This window comes from Mixophyes fleayi, chromosome 4 (assembly GCF_038048845.1).
Source record: "Mixophyes fleayi isolate aMixFle1 chromosome 4, aMixFle1.hap1, whole genome shotgun sequence".
Taxonomy (NCBI): Eukaryota; Metazoa; Chordata; class Amphibia; order Anura; family Limnodynastidae; genus Mixophyes; species Mixophyes fleayi.
This window is the reverse complement of record NC_134405.1, coordinates 143,515,135-143,536,945: the sequence shown is the minus strand read 5'-3', so window position 1 is coordinate 143,536,945 and position 21,811 is coordinate 143,515,135. Positions and strand designations below refer to the sequence as shown.

At 41.9% G+C, this 21,811-nt stretch overlaps 1 protein-coding gene across 1 annotated transcript in view; it reads left to right on the top strand.

The window, feature by feature from the left end:
• The window catches only part of UCN3 (urocortin 3), a 460,199-nt gene that overhangs the window by 368,130 nt on the left and 70,258 nt on the right, over positions 1-21,811 (top strand). The window lies entirely within an intron of this gene.

Here is a 21,811-nt window from a genome sequence, read left to right as displayed (position 1 = left end):
ATCATCACTCTGTACCACTCTGCACCAGACAATCACCACTCTTTTCTATTCTGCACCCTCCCCTCACAATACTGTACTAGCTTGCGCCCCCATTCTCTGTTTTATGTTAGTCTGCCCGCCAATTAATATATTAATAAATAACCCCTGATTGATGTAAATGTCAGGTGAGTGGTGAGTGTACTCTTTCTAAACATATATATATTATTACATTTTCTATAAAATACTACACCATATGGCGTTTTCATATATTCTCTCCTAATGACGAGCGGATGAGATTGGTGTTGCGGCTGTGTTTATTATTAGAACATACGATATATATTTCCATATTACTGCGGCTGAGGGAGACATGATGGAGCATCATATGTCGGGATGACCTAGGAGCCACGATACAGATAAGCGGTTTTTATATTTCTATCTGGTACAAACACCATCTTAATACTTACTGTATGATGTTTCAGTTGTTACACGCTGATTAAGTACCGACTTTCGGCCTATTGGTATATGAAGACCTTTGCGGTGTTCTATGTAGACATTTATTTAATATATTGTCTGGACTGTTCTGTGCTTATTGTGCATTGTACACCTATTTGTCATTTATATTCTGTATACACCTGAAGGCGCCGTCCTTCTTTACCCATTGTACTATTTGTTTTCGGACTTACCATCCGTTTTTGAAGACTGGCTGCCACACACATACCTGTGGAGGTGTATTTGTCTACTTAATTGTCATTATACCTTATGGATAACATTACAACATTGGGTTAAGTGCCATCTAGATATCTTGTCCTATTTCTATATTTCTACCTTCTTGGTTACCCCCTGATATCGGCAGCATACCTGTGTTTGTACCATTGTGCATATACACACATAAAAACAATGTGGAAATCAGGTAACAGAATAGCCCAGAGGTCTGAGAATTGTCAGAAAATCTTTAATGAGAATACTGTCATTTTAGAACAGAATGATGCACTAGATGATCTCTTTTGGGATGTTGAAAAATTGCTTATTAAAGAAACGAAAATATGGTGAGACATAAAAAGTTTAGAAAACTATCAGAAAGTTGACCGTATCCCAAGAGGCTTACGGTTCAATAAACTACCCACTTTTGGCCTGGAAAATCCTAACTTCATTAAAGAATGGGATAACACACTACATGAATGTTCTAAGAGGCTTATTAAACTCATTATACATGAAAAAAGACGCTTGTTTCATGAAGTAGAAAATGAACTTAAAAACAAAGAAATCCTCCTAGAACCCCATAAAGACAAAGAGGACTTTAAAGCTAATGAGATTGTCCTTAATAGGAAACTCAAAAAAGTCGAGTCTGAGGTTGTAAAAACAAAAGAAAGAAAATTCTTTAGAGATAAAAAAAGATTATGCACAGGAGAATATTGGAAACTGGAAACTGGAAAAAAGCTCCACACACTAAGAGGTATATGTACCCCTATCCATCAGATAGAGTTAGATCCCCACACCCCTGGAAAAATAACACATTTCAATTCAGAAATAGTCCAAAACCCCCCAGGAGATTTGAAACACAGATTTGCCGTATTAGAAAGAGGCGAAAATAGTGACACTGATGATTTTTTATCCCCGGCTCCGACACCCAAGGAAAGGCTGTTACACAGAAAACACCCTTTAAGGGAAAATATAAGATTAGCATCCCCCTTAAAACGAAGATATGCAGGAGACGAGGAAAACGAGGAGGGAGGAACATCATATCAAAAACGAAGGCATGTACACTAACTAATAAGAACAATAAACTAAAAGAAAATGGGATATTTAATCTCTCTAATCATAATCTTTCACAATCAGAAATAACAGTTTTTGGAAAAGGTCTTTCGTTTGCTCCTACACAAATTCTTTCCCTTAGAATCCAAAAGTAGTTATATAGATGTCTTCCAGGAACTTATGATACAGGATCTATGTGATTGCCAACAGAATGATTTTAAACATAGCAACCTAACCAAGAAAGAAGCATTGGCTCTAAAAACCCTACAGGAGAACAAAGATGTGGTTATCAAACAGGCCGATAAAGGAGGAGGGATCGTGCTTATGAACAGGTCTAATTATATTGAAGAAGCACAGAGACTCCTTAATGATCAAGTATCCTATACACTACTTAATCACGACCCAACAGATAAATTTGTTTCCCTCCTAAGGGATATTCTATTAAAAGGTTTTTACACTAAATTACTAGACAAAGAAGAATTTCAATATCTTATGATTAGTAATCCAACTATTCCTATATTTTATTTTCTCCCGAAAATTCATAAAAATCTTGAAAATCCTCCGGGTAGACCAATCATAGCGGGCATAGATTCCCTCACTTCCCACATATCGGAATATGTTGACATTTTCCTACACAAATATGTAAATAATCTTGCATCTTTCCTTAAGGACAGCACAAGCGTCCTACAAATTTTTAAAACTTTTCACTGGAAGCCTGAATATATATGGGTTACGATAGACGTGCAATTTCTGTATACCTCCATCCAACATCAGAAGGGAGTAGAGGCCTGTAAAGAATTTTTAAACTTAGATCCTGACCTCAGCACCGAACATAATAACTTTATTTGTGAACTCATGACGTTCATCCTTACACACAACTATTTTAAATTCTTGGATGACTTTTACCTTCAGACAGTCGGGACAGCTATGGGCACGGTTTTCGCACCCAGTTTTGCGAATCTCGTGATGGGTAGTTGGGAACAACGATATATTTATAATCCTAACCCATACACAGAGAATATAGTTCTCTACAAAAGGTATATTGATGATATTATATTAGTATGGAATGGTAATACGGAATGCCTTAACCGTTTCCTTTCCTATTTAAACAGCAATGAGTATAATCTTACATTCACTGCGAAATTTGACACGTCACAAGTTGAATATTTAGATCTAATTCTTATGAACACAGGCAATACCGTAACTACTAAAAACTTTATTAAAACTGTGGACACTAATAGCAACCTGCACTTTAGAAGCACACATTTAAAGAAATGGAAGACAAATATCCCTTTTTCGGAATTCCAAAGAATTAAAAGAAACTGCAGCAACGAAGAAAACTGTAGAGAGCAACTGTCGATCTATGCAGACAGATTCAAAAAGAGAGGCTATCCTGATGAGCTAGTGAAGGGAGCAATAGAAAAAACTCAAGAGATCAATAGATCAGATCTCTTAAAGTATCATGAAAAGGAAGACAGGAAGGATCAGGTGTCTTTCATTACACAATTCAATAGTGGAGAAACAAAAATTAGATCCACTATTTCAAAACATTGGAGCATTCTTAAAAAAGACCCCATATTAAGCAATATCCTCCTGGGCCAAACCAGTAGTCATCTTTAAGAAAAATAAAAACCTTAAGGACCTCCTAGCCCCAAGCATGCTTACAAATGAAAAACCAACCTCTAATCTTTTTTCAGCTATAAAAGGCTCTTACAAATGCAATCACTGCAATTTTGCCAACCCGCAAAAAAGAACCTTTAATAATTTTGACAATAGCAAAGAATATCAGATTAAACACTTTACAAACTGACTCACCACTTCGGTGATCTACCTATTAGAATGTACGTGTGGTCTCAAATATGTGGGGAAGACCAAACGACCATTAAAGTTAAGAATACAGGAACATGTAAGGAATATAAAAAACAAAATAGAAAGCCACTCAGTATCACGCCATTTTCAACAGAAGCATAACTCTAATCCCAGTGAACTCAGCTTTAGAGCTATCGAACATGTCACATTGGGTCCAAGAGGAGGCGCCCTAGATAAGAAACTCTCAAGAAGAGAGATGTTTTGGATTTTTGAATTAGAACCTTTGACACCACAGGGTCTGAATGAGAACTATGAAATAGCTCCATTCCTCTAATAGTCATGTATTCCTTTATTGCACTGTTTTATGGTTGAAATTACTGTACCCCTGATACCTGGTGCTAGACATTCTTTTATATGTGCTATACTCTATTTATTTCCTAGGAGTTGCCTAGAAATAATCATATCATTTCTATGCAATTTTTTATTTTTATACTACTTGCTGCAATATACTATATCCAGTTATATGCATTTGTACATTTTTATCTGTCTATTTTCTTGTACATGCCTTTTATACATTTACTCATAATAATATTACTTTTAATATATATATATATATATTTTATATATTTTTTATCTGTTATTAAGAGATATAGCTATATTTAATCTGATTAATATATAACATTTACCTATGTATATACATGTTTGTATAGTGTATAATTTATATATGTATGCACTTTATTGAGGGGTCACTCTCAGTGCCCTTATCAAACATGGCCACCGCCTATCTCTCTATGGAAAAAATGCCCACACTTATAATCTCTAGTACTTGCCACTTCAAATGGCTTTAATACACAAGTCCCATTCACTAGGGCAGGAAGGAGAAAGAAAAAAAAAAAAAAAAGGAAAAAAAAAATGTTTATTTTTTTTCCATGAGCACTTACTTCCGGTTTTGCGACGTCAGCGCAAGATGGCGCCGCACACTATCACTATAAATTATACCTGTGCACATATGCATTCAATTCCTCCTGATGAAGTTCTCTGTTTGAACGAAACGCGTTGAGGCCTTTATTACTACACTATCCTGGTATACACCACCACACCCTGGGAGCTATAGATCCTATCCTACACTGAGCTTTTGTATGGAGCCTATGGAGGGACGGCTATAAGTACCAACAGGAGATTTGACAATTTACCAGCAATCCTGCCTATATATTACAGATAAGCTTTTATATTGTATCTGCATTGTGAGTTTGCATTTTATGAATTTATCTGTTTATTAAATTTTCTATAAAATACTACACCATATGGCTTTTACATATATTCTCTCCTAATGACGAGCGGATGAGATTGGTGTTGCGGCTGTGTTTTTATTAGAACATACTATATATATTTCCATATTACTGCGGCTGAGGGAGACATGATGGAGCATCATATGTCGGGATGACCTAGGAGCCACGATACAGTTAAGCGGTTTTCATATTTCTATCTGGTACGCACACCATCTTATTACTTACTGTATGATGTTTCAGTTGTTACACGCTGATTAAGTACCGATTTTCGGCCTATTCGTATATGAAGACCTTTGCGTTGTTCTATATAGACATTTATTGGATATATTGTCTGGACTGTTCTGTGCTTATTGTGCATTGTACACCTATTTGTCATTTATATTCTGTATACACCTGAAGGCGCCGTCCTTCTTTACCCATTGTACTATATATATATATATATATATATATATATATATACATATGTATACAGTATGTATATTTATTTAATTATATATATACAGATACCTTGGGAGTGTTAATGTTATCTGGAGGAATAGTGTTGCTATATTAGCATAGTTGCCAACTTTGTGACTCTGTCCTCTGGGAGCACAGGTCACGTGACAGGGGTAGGAGGGGGCGGGGTGATGTCTTTGCGTCACCGCATTGAATAACGTGGGCGGGGATTTATGATGCGATTAAGCCCCGCCCCTGATATTCAATGCCGTGAATTTCTGCATTTTTTAGGATATGGGAGGGTTGCCTACTCTTCCGGGAGTCCGGGAGGACTCCCCGAAATTCGGGAGCCTCACGAAAATTCCGGAAGAGTAGGCAAGTATGTATATTAGCAATATTAGTGTTATATGCATATACTGTATGTTAAGGTATTTTTGCAGGGATGGAGGGGGGTGAACCATATCTTCCCTGGGGTCTCATGGGGTCATTATCCAGCTCTACATACAAACTATTTCACAATGACTGTCATCACTTAAGGGTAGTTGTTTTCTGCCCAGCAGGCCCAGCACTATAGGGTGATAGTGGGAGATTTGTGATTGCTTGATCTGCCATGTATCTTTCCAGAAGATTCTGTACTTGTAATGAAATTTCTTCCTTGCACATTTTTTGTCAGTTTGCACAAGTCATGTGAGTCAGCAGTTTAGCATACATAAAGCACAAACCCGCAGAAAAGCAAGTAAAAATGCAGAATGACGTAAAGTTCTGCTTCAGTGTATAATATTACATTACATTATTGTTGTAAATGCATTACATGCATTTGTGTTTCTTTATATTCTTCTTTAAGGTTAAAGGCCACAAGATGTCAGTAAAGAACTGTAAAATATATATGTTGAACTACAATACACTGCTTAAATATGACTTTATCCTGAGTGCTGTATTTAAAACTATTCAGAGGAATATACTTCGTCTACCATTTCTCAATACAGAAACCTAATTAGGGACAAGTACCCATTATAGAGATGTAATTTCTAAGGGACACACTTTAAAGAACTTGTTTGGCCAAATATACCTGAAATAAGTCAATAAATACAAAACTAACAATAATGTGAGTTTGTGCCTTTCCAAGAATTATCAGTTTTCTGCTTTGCATAGAAAAAATATTGCATCTGTGCATCCATAATAGAAAAGACACTTCACCACTACTAGAATAAAGCACTGCTAAGGAAACTATTTCACATTAGATTTTGTACAGCATTAGTCGGTTCTGTTTAAGAAGAAGTCAAAATACAAGAGCATACATGCCAAAAGTACTGATTTTTACAGGACTGTCCCACATTGCAGACCCCATTGGACTTATTGAAAAGCAGGCATGATGACAAGCAATTTACGCATGGTTAGTGAAATTAATGGTAGAGTTTAGTCAGATTGATGGCAGTGTTTGGTCGGTTTGGTGACAGGGTTTGGTCAGATTGGTGACATTGTTTGGTCAGATTAGTGACGGGGCAGTGTTTGGTCAGCTTGGCAACAGGGTTTGGTCAGATTGGCGGCAGTGTTTGGTCAGATTGGTGACAGGGTTTGGTCAGATTGATGACAGGGTTTGGTCAGATTGATGGCAGTGTTTGGTCAGATTGGTGACGGGGCAGTGTTTGGTCAGCTTGGTAACAGGGTTTGGTCAGATTGGCGGTAGTTTTTGGTCAGATTAGTGTCAGGGTTCGGTCAGATTGATGGCAGTGTTTGGTCAGTTTGGTGACAGGGTTTGGTCAGATTGGTGACAGTGTTTGGTCAGATTGGTGACGGGGCAGTGTTTGGTCAGCTTGGTAACAGATTTTGGTCAGATTGGCGGCAGTGTTTGGTCACATTGGTGACAGGGTTTGGTCAGATTGATGACAGGGTTCGGTCAGATTAATGGCAGTGTTTGGTCAGTTTGGTGACAGTGTTTGGTCAGATTGGTGACAGGGTTTGGTCAGATTGGTGACAGGGTTTTGTCAGTTTTGTGACAGGGTTTGGCCAGATTGGTGACAGGGTTTGGTCAGATTGGTGACAGGGTTTGGTCAGTGTGATGACAGTGTTTGGTCAGTTTGGTGGCAGGGTTTGGTCAGTTTGGTGACAGGGTTTGGTCAGCTTGGTGACAGTGTTTGGTCAGATAGATGGCAGGTTTTTGTCAGATTAGTGGCAGGTTTTGGGTGTATCAGAGACAGTGGCTATTTTGTCTTGATTTTGCACTTTTAAGACCTATGTGCTTTTAAGAGATATGTGCTCAGTATGTACGTAGAAAAAGATGGGCATAAAATATGTGTATTTTTACATGCTTTTGTTGAGTCTGACGCATGTCAAGATGCATCCAGTTACAGCATTTGCTGCAGGAGTAACAAGTGTGTCTATGATAGCATATAGAAAGCCTAAATGAGCTTACAATCTAAGAGACGTGGGGAACACATGATACAGAACGTAGCAGAATAACAATTGGTGAGGAAAGTGAGGGTGGCTATTGTTAGGTAACAGCATTATCACCCTCCAATAATAAATAATAAAGCAGTCATTGGTGACTGGCATGAACCAGTCCCTGTAGAAATGTTAAAGCAGTAAGTTACCGGCAACCATAACTTTCCTTTGTCAGTTATAAATTAGTTTTTAGTGTTTGTGCTGCAAGTCACTCTTGTGCTCATCAGTCAGTTTAGAGTAACTGGGCCTCATTCATCCATGGACGTATGTCCTTTTGCCCGTCACATCTTGCGTGAAATAGCCCTGTGCATGTTCAGAAATGGACATTGCACCAATGAACGCTTACGACTGCCTACAAATTGAAGGGCGGAACAGGGGAGGGAGGGGGCGGATGAATGTAGGCAACTCACAGTAAGGGCGTGGTGACGCAGATTCAGCCGATTCAAGCCCTGAAGTTCTCTTAAGTACATGTTTTTTACACCTACCACTTGCACCAGCTACATGGCAGTTGTCAGCGATTAATGATAGAAAGTGATGACTAACACGGCATCGTCTTTGTTTTAAAAATTACACGTTTGTGTGCCACTAGATAGCACAGAACATATGTATGCAAGTAAGATACAATATAAAAAAGCATTGTATGTACAGTATGCATTAAGAGCATTATAATTTATGTATTTAGTGGTAAAAAAAAATATTTTTATAAATAATATAATTAATGATTATAGTATTAAGAGTTGTTAATTTGTTTTATAAAATATATTTTTTTGCATGCTTTATGATGTGACCTTATATTGCACAAATTTATGTGTGTATCCAGCAGTCTGTTCTGTTTGCCTACATAGTAAAGTTTGGGCAGAGCATACTTACACCCAGATTCAAATGGAAACATATATTGAGATCCACTTGTATTTGATTACGGTAGCAAATACACTAAAGTGCCCATTCCTGTTTATTAAATGCAAGTTGCGTGCAGGTTGCATCCAAAGATTAATCAGGCACACTGTATGTTTAAAAAAAAAAAAAAGAACACCGGACTACCGGTGTTCTTTTTTTTTTTAAACATAATTTTTATTGGAATTTTTTTTAAAGTTTTAACAGCATTTAGGTTATTACATAAATCGCTCAATCAGTACTTCTTTGGTTTAATGCTTGCTGCTGGATAAAGAGCCAGGAACGCAGTTCCCATGTTCATGGCAGTTGCTGTTACCAAAGAGGCAGTGGACCTCACCAAATATAGAGAATGGAAATAAAAGAAATGGCAACAGCAATGACAGTTAAACTCACTAGGTCCAGGAGCTGAACTGAGATGGTATCTTCTAAACAACTGTGGTCCTTGGTGCGATGACACTGCTTGGCACGACCACAGTATATTCCCACTGCCTTCACAAATTTTTAGATGTTTTAACTTTGTGGAAAGATGTTTATTTGAGAAGTAGGACACAGAGTTGACGTAAAGTGCAGCCATCTCTAACTGCTGTCTGCATGCTATTTATACACAATACAGTAGTATAATAAAGTATAATATATAAGATAGAAAGATATTACATAGTAACATAGTAACATAGTTGATGAGGTTGAAAGAAGACACCAGTCCATCAAGTTCAACCTATTTTGGATCTCCTGCGATCCTGCACTTATATTTGAAATTAATCCAGAGTAAGCAACCGCCAATCTGTTTCAATTGTGAAAATCCTCCCAGACTCAATATTGCAGTCCTATTTTTACCCTATATCCACTACTATCCTTCATTTTAATTAACGGTCGTATCCCTGGATACACCTTTACACTAAAAATTTGTCTAACCCTTTCTTAAACATATCTATTGAATCTGCCATCACAACCTTCCCTGGCAATGAATTCCATATCTTGACTGCCCTTACTGTAAAGAACCCCTTCCTTTGCTGGTTGTGAAATTTCCTCTCCTCTAACCTTAGGGGGTGACCACGTGTCCTGTGTATGGTCGTTGGGGTAAAAAGTTCCCATGAAAGTTCTCTGTATTGACCCCTAATGTATTTGAACATAGTAATCATATCTCCCCTTAGACGCCTCTTGACAGTGCTACAAAAAAATGTCATATTTTCAATATAAAATGTAATTAAATACAAACACAAATACAAATTACAAATTAAATTAAGTTAAATACAAAAATCTGTTGTTTTCCCCTTTTAAAATCCAAAAGAAATCTTCTTTCCTGCAGTAGTCTGAATGGAAATAACAATTAAGTAATGCAAACAGACGGCCACAACTTCATATAATATAGTCTATTTAATTACTATCAGCTGGAGAGGTTAACATAGTATCAGAAGCAGCTAGATAGTAATGCTGATTGTCATCAACATTGCATATCGTTGCAGCAACCTTTCAGCACCTGCAAGAGGTACTCTTCCTAAAAGGCAAATCTGTGGATGTGCATACTTATAATTGTGTCACAATTACATGAACATGCATTTACAGTACTTAGCCTACACCTATTTCCCCTCGCCTACTAAACCCCCCCACTCCAATTCTCCTGTTCCAGACATAACTATTTCTATTGACTTTGTACATGTTGAATTTGCATAAACATCTGCAGTTAGATAGAGACATAGCTCGTTAAGTGGTAACATAGGATTTACTGATCACCAGCCAGACTTACACTCATGGTCTTATTGAGTAAATTGTTTTGAATTGTTGCTTGGCACTGGAAATCTTTTTACATGTGGTTTGGGAGCACCCAATGTTCCCAGATGGTCATGTGATTTTTGAATTCCCAATATTCCCAAAAGGGAGTACACAGCGTTTTCTGATTTCCATGTTGCTTGGGAGTATCCAACAATCCTGTTAGGACCCCAGTGGAATTCTTTCCGGGTATGTAGACTACCAATGTTTTATGACAGTAATAATACTCCTAAACTTGAGGGTATCAGGGCACCCCATGACTTTGGAGTGGGTCCAAGTGGTAGCTACTTATTTCAAATCTGGAATCCATGGTTAAATACTAAAGCTGGGTACACACTACAGAAAAGTAAACGATTAACGATATACCAACGACAGAATAAATTTAAAAAATCCCGATCAGCATACCGATTGATGTGTACACACTATACACGATTATCATCAGATCTCTGCTCTTCATCTGTCAAAATTATCGGCTGCAAGGTAGTCCATAAAAGGCAAGTGACAGCTCAGGTCTTAATTCATTGTGAGATGTTCAGCCCGGCAATTGTATTGGGCAGCCTGTTTTGACGTAGCACTGTGCTAAGTGCCGAACTGTAAACTGGCCGTAAATTCTGTTTAACCCCAGGAACGGATGCTTCTCTAATCTCATACTACACTAATCTTATCCGTTTCAGCCAGCACACAGAGGGTTAAGACTACATGTGCAGGGGGAGAGAGGGGGGAGCAGCCCGTACCATAGATATCAGTCTCTTCTCTAAAGAAAAACAGCCGCAGACAGTTGACAGAAACCGTGGATCATGACAAGATCAGCAGCAGGCAGACTGAGACCTGTCACTCTGAGATACATTATTGGCAGATAGTCGGGTGAATTCATACACACTGCAGGATTGGAAGGTGATTGGTCGGCAAATATTAAACAGTACGACCAACCAAACCACACGATGATCGGCACTTTGGGGCGACTTTAGATCATTGTGTAAGTATACACACTACACCATATCTGATCAAATAGTCGGATGTCGGCTGATTTGTCCAATTATTGGACGAAAAACCTGTAGTGTGTACCCAGCTTAAGATCTAACCTTTTGTAAATTCATTTGTTCATCTTTATTGTCGTGTGTACTTGAGTGTGAGTGGATGCCCAATGTTTGTATCATAGTTTTGTTAAGTTGTTCAATTCTTGAAAAGCATAAATAAAAACTTAATAAAAAATATCTCAGGTAGAAAAGTAGTTCCAGAATTGTCAACTTCCATTTAATTTCTGAGATAGTGTTGTATCTTGTATCTATCTTCATTTTCATACAGATTTAAAATCTCTTCCCCCAGCGTGTCTGTGGGAAGAAGTGTGTGTACTTTTACAATTACCAAATATCAATCTTCACCTTAATAACTTCTGTGCAGTGCCTCCACCTTAATTAGGATTCAGTTGTATCTTCATTGGGTAATGTTGAGTGAATCTTCAACACCAGAAGGAGACCAAGGAAGCCTCTACTTACGACCTCAAAAACACAAATTAAATCTCAATTGTCCAAACTGGTTTTTAGAAGCCACATTAACACATTTATTTCTGGAGGCGTGGGCCACTAAAGTTTGTTTAAAGTTGGTTACTTGCTCCTGGCTTTGTCATTCACGAATACATTAAGAAGGAATTAATCAGTCCCTCTTAGTCTCTGGGCTTTACAACACACACAAGATCATCAGCAATTACACTGTTTGGTATCTTTTTCTGGTAGAATAATGTTTTTCCCATGTAGGTCTATTAAACAACACTTCTCCTCTTTCGCATAAGATCCCTCCGAAATGGATGCAGAAGACATGTAGTGAATGCTGGCTGTTCCCTCTATTTCCCTATGATAACGCAGCTCACTGTCTCCATTCTGTAAACTGTATCACAATTCATCTATCCGCGGATCATCTCAGCCACTGTGAATACTCCACTATCCTGTGGTAACGCTCTGCAGATTATTGCTACCTGTTGTCTGAAGTTCCCAGCACATCTATCCGCAGATCATCTCAGGCACTGTGTCTACTCTACTATCCTGTGGTAATGCCTTGCATATTATTGCTACCTGTTCTACTCATCTCATCACCTTTCCAGGGGTATCCAACTCTGCAACCCGCAGGCTACTCGTCTCACCACCTTTCCAGAGGTATCCAACCCTGCAACCCACAGGCTACTCTTCTCACCACCTTTCCAGAGGTATCCAACCCTGCAACCCGCAGGCTACACCAGGGGCGGGCTGGCCCGGGGAGCAGGGGGTAATGGCCCCCAGGGCCGCTGGGTCAGACTACTATTAGGGCCGGGGGGTAGGCCGGCCGGCCGCACCCCGATGCAAAATACATAATTTCCCCCCGCGGTCGCATCTGATATCATCAGATGCGACCGCGTCAGCGCACAGGCGGCCGCATCACATGACAGGGGATGCGGCCGCCTGTCTGCCCTCCGGGCTTCCCTCTCCCAGCCCGCGCCTGGGCTACACGTCTCACCACCTTCCCAGATGTATCCAACCCTGCAACCCCGCTGACTACTGCATCTCTCCATCGCGTTACTGTAGTTATTTTACTGCCTTGCCAGTTTTGCATCCTGAACCTGTATTACCTGTGTTTCTAACTAACCACTTCGTTCACCTACCTTCTCTCCGTGGTCTTACCTTGGGAACCCTGACAGTATGATCTGGCCCTAAAACCGAGCCTGCTGCTGCACACTTTCTTCCCTTGTGTAGAGGATTCCAAGGGTTCTAGATGCTTCAAGTGGACATTTTCCAACTACACACTCAAATCTCGCAAGTATCTTCTTTGCTAAATAAAGTGCTTAAGCAACTTCCAGTTTCCATCCCTAATACATCCTGCTTGAATACCTGCTTTGGTCTTGAAAATTATTTTCCCAGGGACAAACTCATTACTGCTGTACACCCTTCTGAATCTGTATCTTGCTATAAGGAGTCTAATTGTGCTGCTAACATATCCCAACCAACTTTGTCTGCCTCTGACTCTTCGCAAGCAGCACCTTCTAATAATCCTACCACAAAATCACAGTTAATTGAGAACCCTGTAGCAAATTCCAGGTTCTCAGGTGCTCCACACCCCCACCTGACCAAAGAGGAGCGATGGCACAGAAGGACCAACAAACTATGTGTTTACTATGCCAGTGATGTACATTTTTTTACAAGACTGTCCACTCTTTAGACCATGACCATCTTCAGCCTTTGTCTCCAGCTCTCAGTCGCAAGCTTCTCTCTCCATTCCAGAAGCATTATATGCTTCCGTGAGGGCCCTGTCTTCCCAATCCGTTCCAGAGGGGGCGCTGCCCTTGCAGTCCATTCCAGAGGTGGCGCTGCCCTTGCAGTTATCTCCAGAGAGGGTCCTGTCCCTCAAGTCATCTCCAGAGAGGGTCCTGTCCCTCCAGTCATCTCCATAGAGGGTCCTGTCCCTGCAGTCATCTCCAGAGATGGTCCTGTCCCTCCAGTCATCTCCAGAGAGGGTCCTGTCCTTTCAGTCTGCTCCTGAAACTTTGCATGTGGTTCAGCCCCAGTTGTCACTCCATGCGGTTTAGCCCAAGTTGCCACTCCATGTGGTTCAGCATGAGTTGCCACTCCATGCGGTTCAGCCCGAGTTGCCACTCCATGCGGTTCAGCCCGAGTTGCCACTCCATGCGGTTCAGCCCGAGTTGCCACTCCATGCGATTCAGCCCGAGTTGCCACTCCATGCGATTCAGCCCGAGTTGCCACTCCATGCGGTTCAGCTGGAGTTGCCACTCCATACGGTTCAGCCCGAGTTGCCACTCCATGCGGTTCATCCCGAGTTGCCACTTAGCGCTGTCTGCGCTGAGACTTCTCACAGTGCTGTCTGTGCTGAGGCTTCTCGCAGTGCTGTCTGCGCTGAGGCTTCTCGCAGTGCTGTCTGCGCTGAGGCTTCTCACAGTGCTGTCTGCACTGAGGCTTCTCACAGTGCTGTTCCTTCGAAGCCTGATGCCCAATCCAGGCCTCCTGTCAAGTCTTCTGCCCAATCTGGGCCTCCTGCCAAGTCATCAGCCCAGTCCGGGCCGTCTTCTGCTAAGGGTGTCCTGCCCGAGTACCCAGGGACGTATGTTCAACCCGAGCTGACCAAGTCACGTGTTAAACCAAATTCATCCTCTGTTCCAGATTTCCGACCACCTACCCTCAATGGGGATATTCAGCAATTTAATGCTCTTATTAAATTTTGTATATCTTAGTTTCCATCAGTACCTGACCTCTTAGATACCCAACGAAAGCAAGTGTTTTACCTGTTATCCAACTTTACAGGAAAAGCTCTGGAATAGGCAAGCCTCTTTATTGAGACCAGAGACCCCATTCTTTCTGATTTGCAGCTCTTTTTTGAGGCATTGATCAAGGAATTTGCTTCGGCACTTGACGGTCATACTCCCTACATGTCTACTGTGTCATCTTCTTTGTCTCCACTTGCCCAAGCCTTGGAGTTACCTTCATGTTCTATTCGATTTGAAAACCCTGTGTCCCTAAAATACTCATAAAAAGAAAGCAAAGAAGAAGAAGAAGAAAAAAGGGTCTTCTGGGTCTCAACTCTCTTGTGGCGTGGTTTCTATACCAATTTTGTCCTTGCACGAAGACTTCTCTACTACATGCCCAATTCTGGACTATGACTCTGACTTTTTTGACCATTCCTGGTAAATTGGGCATCTGGAATCCACCCTTAAAGGAGGGGGTACTGTTACGACCTGCATCCTGTAGCTCTTGTCTGCAGGTACTTTGTTGGACCTTTGTATATATTTGTATCCTGCCTGTAGTACCAATGTCCACCAAAGGGGCCACTGTGGTACTTAGACTGCTCTTACTTGCCTTGTTATTGCTGGAAGCTTATACACCTGCTTCTGGCCTATATAAGCCTGCCTGTCCCAAGCAACCTTTGCCAGATCATCTGTTGCAATTACCTGTGTTCAGGACCGGACTGGGACTAAAAATCAGCCCTGGCATTTAAAGCACACAGGCCCACGTGTTGTGGACTCCATGCACTATATTGTTGCACACTCATGCTGGCGCAGTGCACGTTGCTGGTGCAGTACAACATGATGTAGTATGAGTGTGTGTGTGGGGGGGGGTATTTATTTCTCCTAATGACCCTCAACATTACATTGTTAGCACCCCAATTACATCCATAAATACCATGACAATACATTATTGGTACTCAAATTACAGCAATAAATAACCCCCCACACACACTCATACTACATCGATATCCACCCACATTACAGCATCCAGCATCACCCCCCACATTACAGCAACCGGCATCACCCCCACATTACAGCATCCGGCATCACCTCCCACATTATAGCAATACCCTCTCCTACTTATTAGCAATACTAAGCCCCAAACACACTACAACATTGCCGCCACTACGCCACCCCATACTACAGCAATACCACCAATTATACAGGCGCCACTGTAGGAAACCAATGTTTTGCTTTTTTCAAATCTCCCACAAAATAGCAACAATGAACAGAATACTTACACACATATAGGTAACAGGTACCCTTTTCCCTCAATTAAATAGTAATGGCAGAATTTTCATGAAACATTCCACATGGAATAAAACTCTAACATATATCTAAAATTAAAAATCTGCATTAAAAGTATTTCCATCTACAGCAAGATGTCAGAGAAAAATATTTTTTTTACTACAGTAACTGGATATGCGTTTTTTCTATTCATTTTAAATAACACGGTATATAAATTAAGGGGGATAGAGGAGGTGGGTGAGAGATAATTGGATGTGATCCATCAGTATGATTAGATAGGAAACATTTAGATTATTTACCTGGAGACGTCTACCCCCTTGACTCACAGGCAGGGCTGACAAGAGGAATTTTGGGCCCTGATACAGCAACTTCTTTGGGCTCCCATCATATTCAACAATGAAAGACTTGCCTTTGGCAGAAGTTCATATGATGCCACACCGTAGTGTGCCCAGTTCATATTATGCCACATCGTAGTGCCCCATGGTCATATTATGCCACATAATATTACCCTCAATTCATATTTGGTCATGCAGAAGTGCCCACAAATCATATTATGGCATAGTAGTGCCCCCAAAACATATACCATACAGTAGTGCCCCCAAATCATATTATGTCACAACAGTGCCTCCAAATCATATTATGCCACAATAGTGCCCCCAAATAACATTATGCCATAGTAGTGCCCCCAAATCATTAGTAGTGCCCAGACAAAAACTCATTCACAAATAAAAATTGGTACAGCATATCAGATACTGAGTGTGAGTCTCAAAACCAGCTTAATACATTATTTACAATGCAAACAAAAATAGATATATTGACACAATCTCAGATAAAATTTATGACAAGCAATGTTTTTTCCTCTTAATTAAAAACCTCTGTACAGATAAATATGCAACAAACATTACAGTGCAATAATGAGCAATACATAGTATTAAACATTATTGGATACACTGTAGTGTCCCCAGTTCAAGAATGAATGGTTAAAAACACATTGCACACGAGAAAATATATGAACTTACCTGATTATGGCATCCTGTTTTCTGTTCTCCTACTGGGCGCTGGGCAAGGAGGAATCAGCAGCTGTCAGCTCACACAGGCAGCCGGAGCAGGAACAGAGGTCAGTGGTCGAAGCAGAAATTTAGAAGTGGAGGTATGGAAAATATAAGTGAATGGAGTATGAAGGATTGATTTTTTATTTTTTTTTAACACTTGTCCCCTCTGTGCATTTCCATTCTTCATTACTACTTGTGTTTTATGATGGCTGCATCCCTGACATTCCCATTCTTAAGATGTCTCTCCCTTTACACTTTCTTTTACCTATGCCCCTGCACCATCTTCTCCTTTGTCCCTCTCACTTAACCCCCTGCACCACCTTCTCCGCTGGCTCTCTCACACGTCTTCCTGCACCGTCTACCCCCCTGGCACTCATATGTCTTCCTGCACCCTCTACCCCCCGGCTCTCTCACGCCTCTTCCTGCACCCCCTACCACCCTGGCTCTCTCACCCCCTCTCCCAGCACCCCCTTCCCCTTTGGCTCTCTCACCCCCTCTCCCAGGACCCCCTGGCTCTCTCACCCCCTCTCCCAGCACCCCCTTCCCTCTGGCTCTCTCACCCCTCTTCCTGCACCCGCTACCACCCTGGCTCTCTCACTCCCTCTCCCAATGCCCCCTTCCCCATGGCTCTCTCACCCCCTCTCCCAGCACCCCCTTCCCCTTTGGCTCTCTTACCCCCTCTCCCAGCACCTCCTTCCCCTTTGGCTCTCTCACCCCCTCTCCCAGCACCCCTTCCGCTTTGGCTCTCTCACCCCCTCTCCCAGCACCCCTTCCGCTTTGGCTCTCTCACCCCCGCTCCCAGCACCCCTGCTCTCTCACCCCTCTCCCAGCACCCCTTCCCCTTTGGCTCTCTCATCCCCTCTCCCAGCACCCCCTTCTCCCTGGCTCTCTAACCCCTCTCCCAGCACCCCCTAACCCCTGGCTCTCTCACTCCTCTCACAGCACCCCTTCCCCTTTGGCTCTCTCACCCCCTTTCCCAGCACCCCCTTTGGCTCTCTCACCCCCTCTCCCAGCACCCCCTGGCTCTCACCCCCTCTCCCAGCACCCTCTTCCCCTGGCTCTCTCACCCCTCTCACAGCACCCCTTTCCCTTTGGCTCTCTCACCCCCTCTCCCAGCACCCCCTAACCCCTGGCTCTCTCACCCCTCTCCCAGCACCCCCTTCCCCTTTGGCTCTCTCACCCCCTCTCCCAGCACCCACTTCCACTTTGGCTCTCTCACCCCTCTCCCAGCACCCCCTTCCCCTTTGGCTCTCTCAACCCCTCTCCCAGCACCCCCTTCCCCTTTGGCTCTATCACCCCCTCTCCCAGCACCCCCTGGCTCTCTCACCCCGCTCCCAGCACCCCCTGCTCTCTCACCCCCTCTCCCAGCACTCACTTTTCCACACTGCACCTCCTCTGCGTGACTCTGAATGTCAGATCTTAGCCCCAGGCATGCTAGAAGATGTAGTTCTGTGACAGCTGGGACCCAATTAGTGGAACATCCGCGGCCCATCTTGGACAATAGTGCTACACAGAGAAACCCTTAAAATGTGTTTTTCATATAACAAAATAATAATATGAAAAGAGTAAGAATAAGAATTATGATATTTGCACCAAGTTCACTGCAGCAATAACACAGTGAGAGAGATTGTGCAGCAGGGGGGTCGGTGTTCAACATAAGGTTGGCAAGGGGTGCTATTTTGCTGTAATATAAGCAATTGTTGGTTATCACTGCAAAGTACTGTATATCTAGCAGACATGTGGGAGTGTCTGTACAATATAGGCAACAATGGTATGAGCATTCTCTGCACTATGTGGCTGATAATGGAGGTTATCTTGCTGTAATATGTCACTGACAATGGGGTAACTGAGTGATATATCACTGGCTATGGGGGATTTCTGTGTGCAGTGTATGGCTGTCAAAAATCTTTGCTCAGATTAATTAGAAGATATATCCTCATATTTCTATCCTAGCAATATAGTCATCATTTAGTTAATGTGTGCAGGACAAGGCTTGATGTGTATGATGATAACGATGAATGGTTACTGGGTATGATGATGGCCATTGGCTGGATATAGAGAATGGTAGTCCTGAGTTGGAGAATAGTGGTCAATTGCTAGAGAAGCATATTGGGGGTAATTTGTTGTGTAAGAGACTAGCGGTCATTTGTTATGTATGGCAAGACAGTCTTCCTAAAGAATACGGTCATTGTTAGGTAAGATGTTATACTGAGCAGTACATGTATGCTTCCTTTAATATGATTTAAAAATACAGAAGTTATTAGCTAAATCCCACAGTCCATTTCTTCTTTCAGTTTTATTGATGAACTTTTGTTACAACTCACCTGTCCTCGCTCCGGCGCCGCGTTCCTCTCTCTCTTCCGGGTCACGGCGGCGGCGCTGTCACATGACAGTCGGGGCGGGGAATTCAAACCTGCACACTACTAAAGACCTGCTCTGACGCCTGAGAAGCGTCAGAGCAACTTCCTATGTTCCCTGACTTGCTGATTTCTGTGTGATTCTCCGTGTACCAGTTCTCTTTGCTGACTTCTCAGGCTATCTCCACTCCAAGTGTACCCAGGCTTGCTAACCACGTATATATCTCCGCTCCAAGTGTACCAGACCCCGACTTGCTGACTACGTATAGATCTCCACTCCAGTGTACCAGACCCAGGCTTGTTGTACGACGCATTATCTCCGCTCCAGGTGTACCAGACCCCGGCTTGCTGACTACGCATTATCTGTATCCAGTGTACCAGATCTCGGCTATCCTGATACTACCTTCCAGTTCCAGTGTAATCGTAAGCTACCTCCTACATTCCTACCTCTAGAGGCAGAGCAGTGGACCGCGAGTAAGGCAAGTACTCCATATTTTATACCTACATACTGCATTGTTGTACACGTTACATAATTGTTACACTTTTATCATCATCACTCATATCAAATACAGCAGGCCTTATTTACAAAGCAGTGATTCATCTTTAGCAAAGCTTCATTGGCACAGGCATGCCTAGATTTCCACTAAAGGGCATTGGGTTGTGATGCAAGGTGGTAGCATTTGCAGAAGAGCAGAAGTTTGCACTGGCCCAAGGAGTTGGGGAGACGAGGGAGTTCATAGCTAAATATAGAAGAGACATTTAAAGTTGTGCAGAGCAGTTTAAGACCAAGATTTTATTTTGTGGTGGAAGATTATAAAAATGAGATATAGGGAGCTTTATTAGGGGCATTCCTTGCTGTGTGCTCTTGAGAGTGGAGAATAGGGGTACACCTTCATATGTCCTTGGCGGACCATCTAGGTGAAGCCGTGCAAAACCAAGGCATAGACCCACGCTGTCTATATTGTAGATAATTGTGTTTTTAGGGGATTAAATATATGTGCTATGTAAACATTTTGTTAATAAAGCACACTCAAGGCCTAATGCATCAAGGAACCCAAAGTGAACGCAATTTGCATTTTTTTAAACAGACAGAAATTGCACACACGTATACTCATATTCAAGTACAAGCAGATCTGAAAAAACATTTCCATTTGAATTCAGATATAAATATGCTCTGCCTATATGACACTTGCCTTATGCAGACAGACACAATACACTGCAGGCAGTGGCGGGCTGGGCCAAACAGAAAAAAGATTATTTTGGGCCGGCCCCTACTCAGAGAAAATGACTTTACCCCAGTCCTCAGCAGTCTAATCCCTGTACCTTTTGCAGAATATCAGTTTGTCCCTGATGTTTTTTCTAGAGAGAAGTGGCTTCTTTGCTGGTCTTTTTGACACCAGGCCATCCTCCAAAAATCTTTGCTTCACTGTGCGTGCAGATGCACTCACACCTGCCTGCTGTCAATACTGAGAAAGCTCTGCACTGGAGGTGCCTCGATCCCGCCTTCTGGAGTATATGCAAATTGCCATCATAAAAACTGAGGCAGCAGACTTTGTGAAAAATAATATTTGTGTCATTCTCAAATTTTGGCCATGACTGTATATTGTGATGACATTTTCTGTTACCGGTTTATTACTGCTAAATTTAGTTGCTCATATTGTCCTACTTAGTATGTATTAGTCAAAATGTACCCATCACTCATACACAGAGGAGGCAGCCATTATGTGGGTGAACCAATAATCATACCATGTAAGTGTCCCGATTTCAGTGGGACATTACTGATTTAGGGCTCTGTCCTGCCCAGGGACATGTTTGTCCTATGGGTGGGAATGTTGGAGGAAGGGTGATATGTAATGGGCAGTCTAGCACTTTACAGGCCTCTGGTGGCATTGTCAACTTTGTACTAATCCCGCCTCCTTTTGTGTTTGCCAAGCGCCTACAGTTGATATGGTCCCGCCCACATAAGGCCACTTCCAGAAATTTTTCCAGGGCCACTTTAAGTTCCCAAACCGCCCCTGTATATAGGGATCAGTAAAATGTCTCTAAGTAACTGCTGATTTTATGTTATGTAATGGTGGGAGTTATGCTGAACTGTGTCTGCTTAACTGTTATTTTACAACACCAACTTGTCTCTCTCCTCTCACGCTGTCCTCAGTACATAGGCACAGTCTGTGTTGTGTGCGCATTCACAGATCTCTCTACTGCTTAGTAATTTCCTCTTTTTCTCACTTCTTCACTTGTTCCATTTATTTCACCTTTTCTCTGCTTATATGTCACTTTGTCTGATTTTCATTCTGTCCCTATCTTTTCGCTCTCAGTTTTACCAGACACAGTGATCTCTCTCAGCGGTCCTGTGCATCACACTCCTCTCACCCTCAGCGACCAAAAACCACACCCAACTGTCACTCCTCCCTGCAGGAATCGTTTTTTTCTTTTTAAATCGTTATAAACACTTATAAGAATTGCTCCTAAATGGTGCAAGGTTCATGGTTGCTCTCTGCTTTCAGAAGATGGCCCCACAAA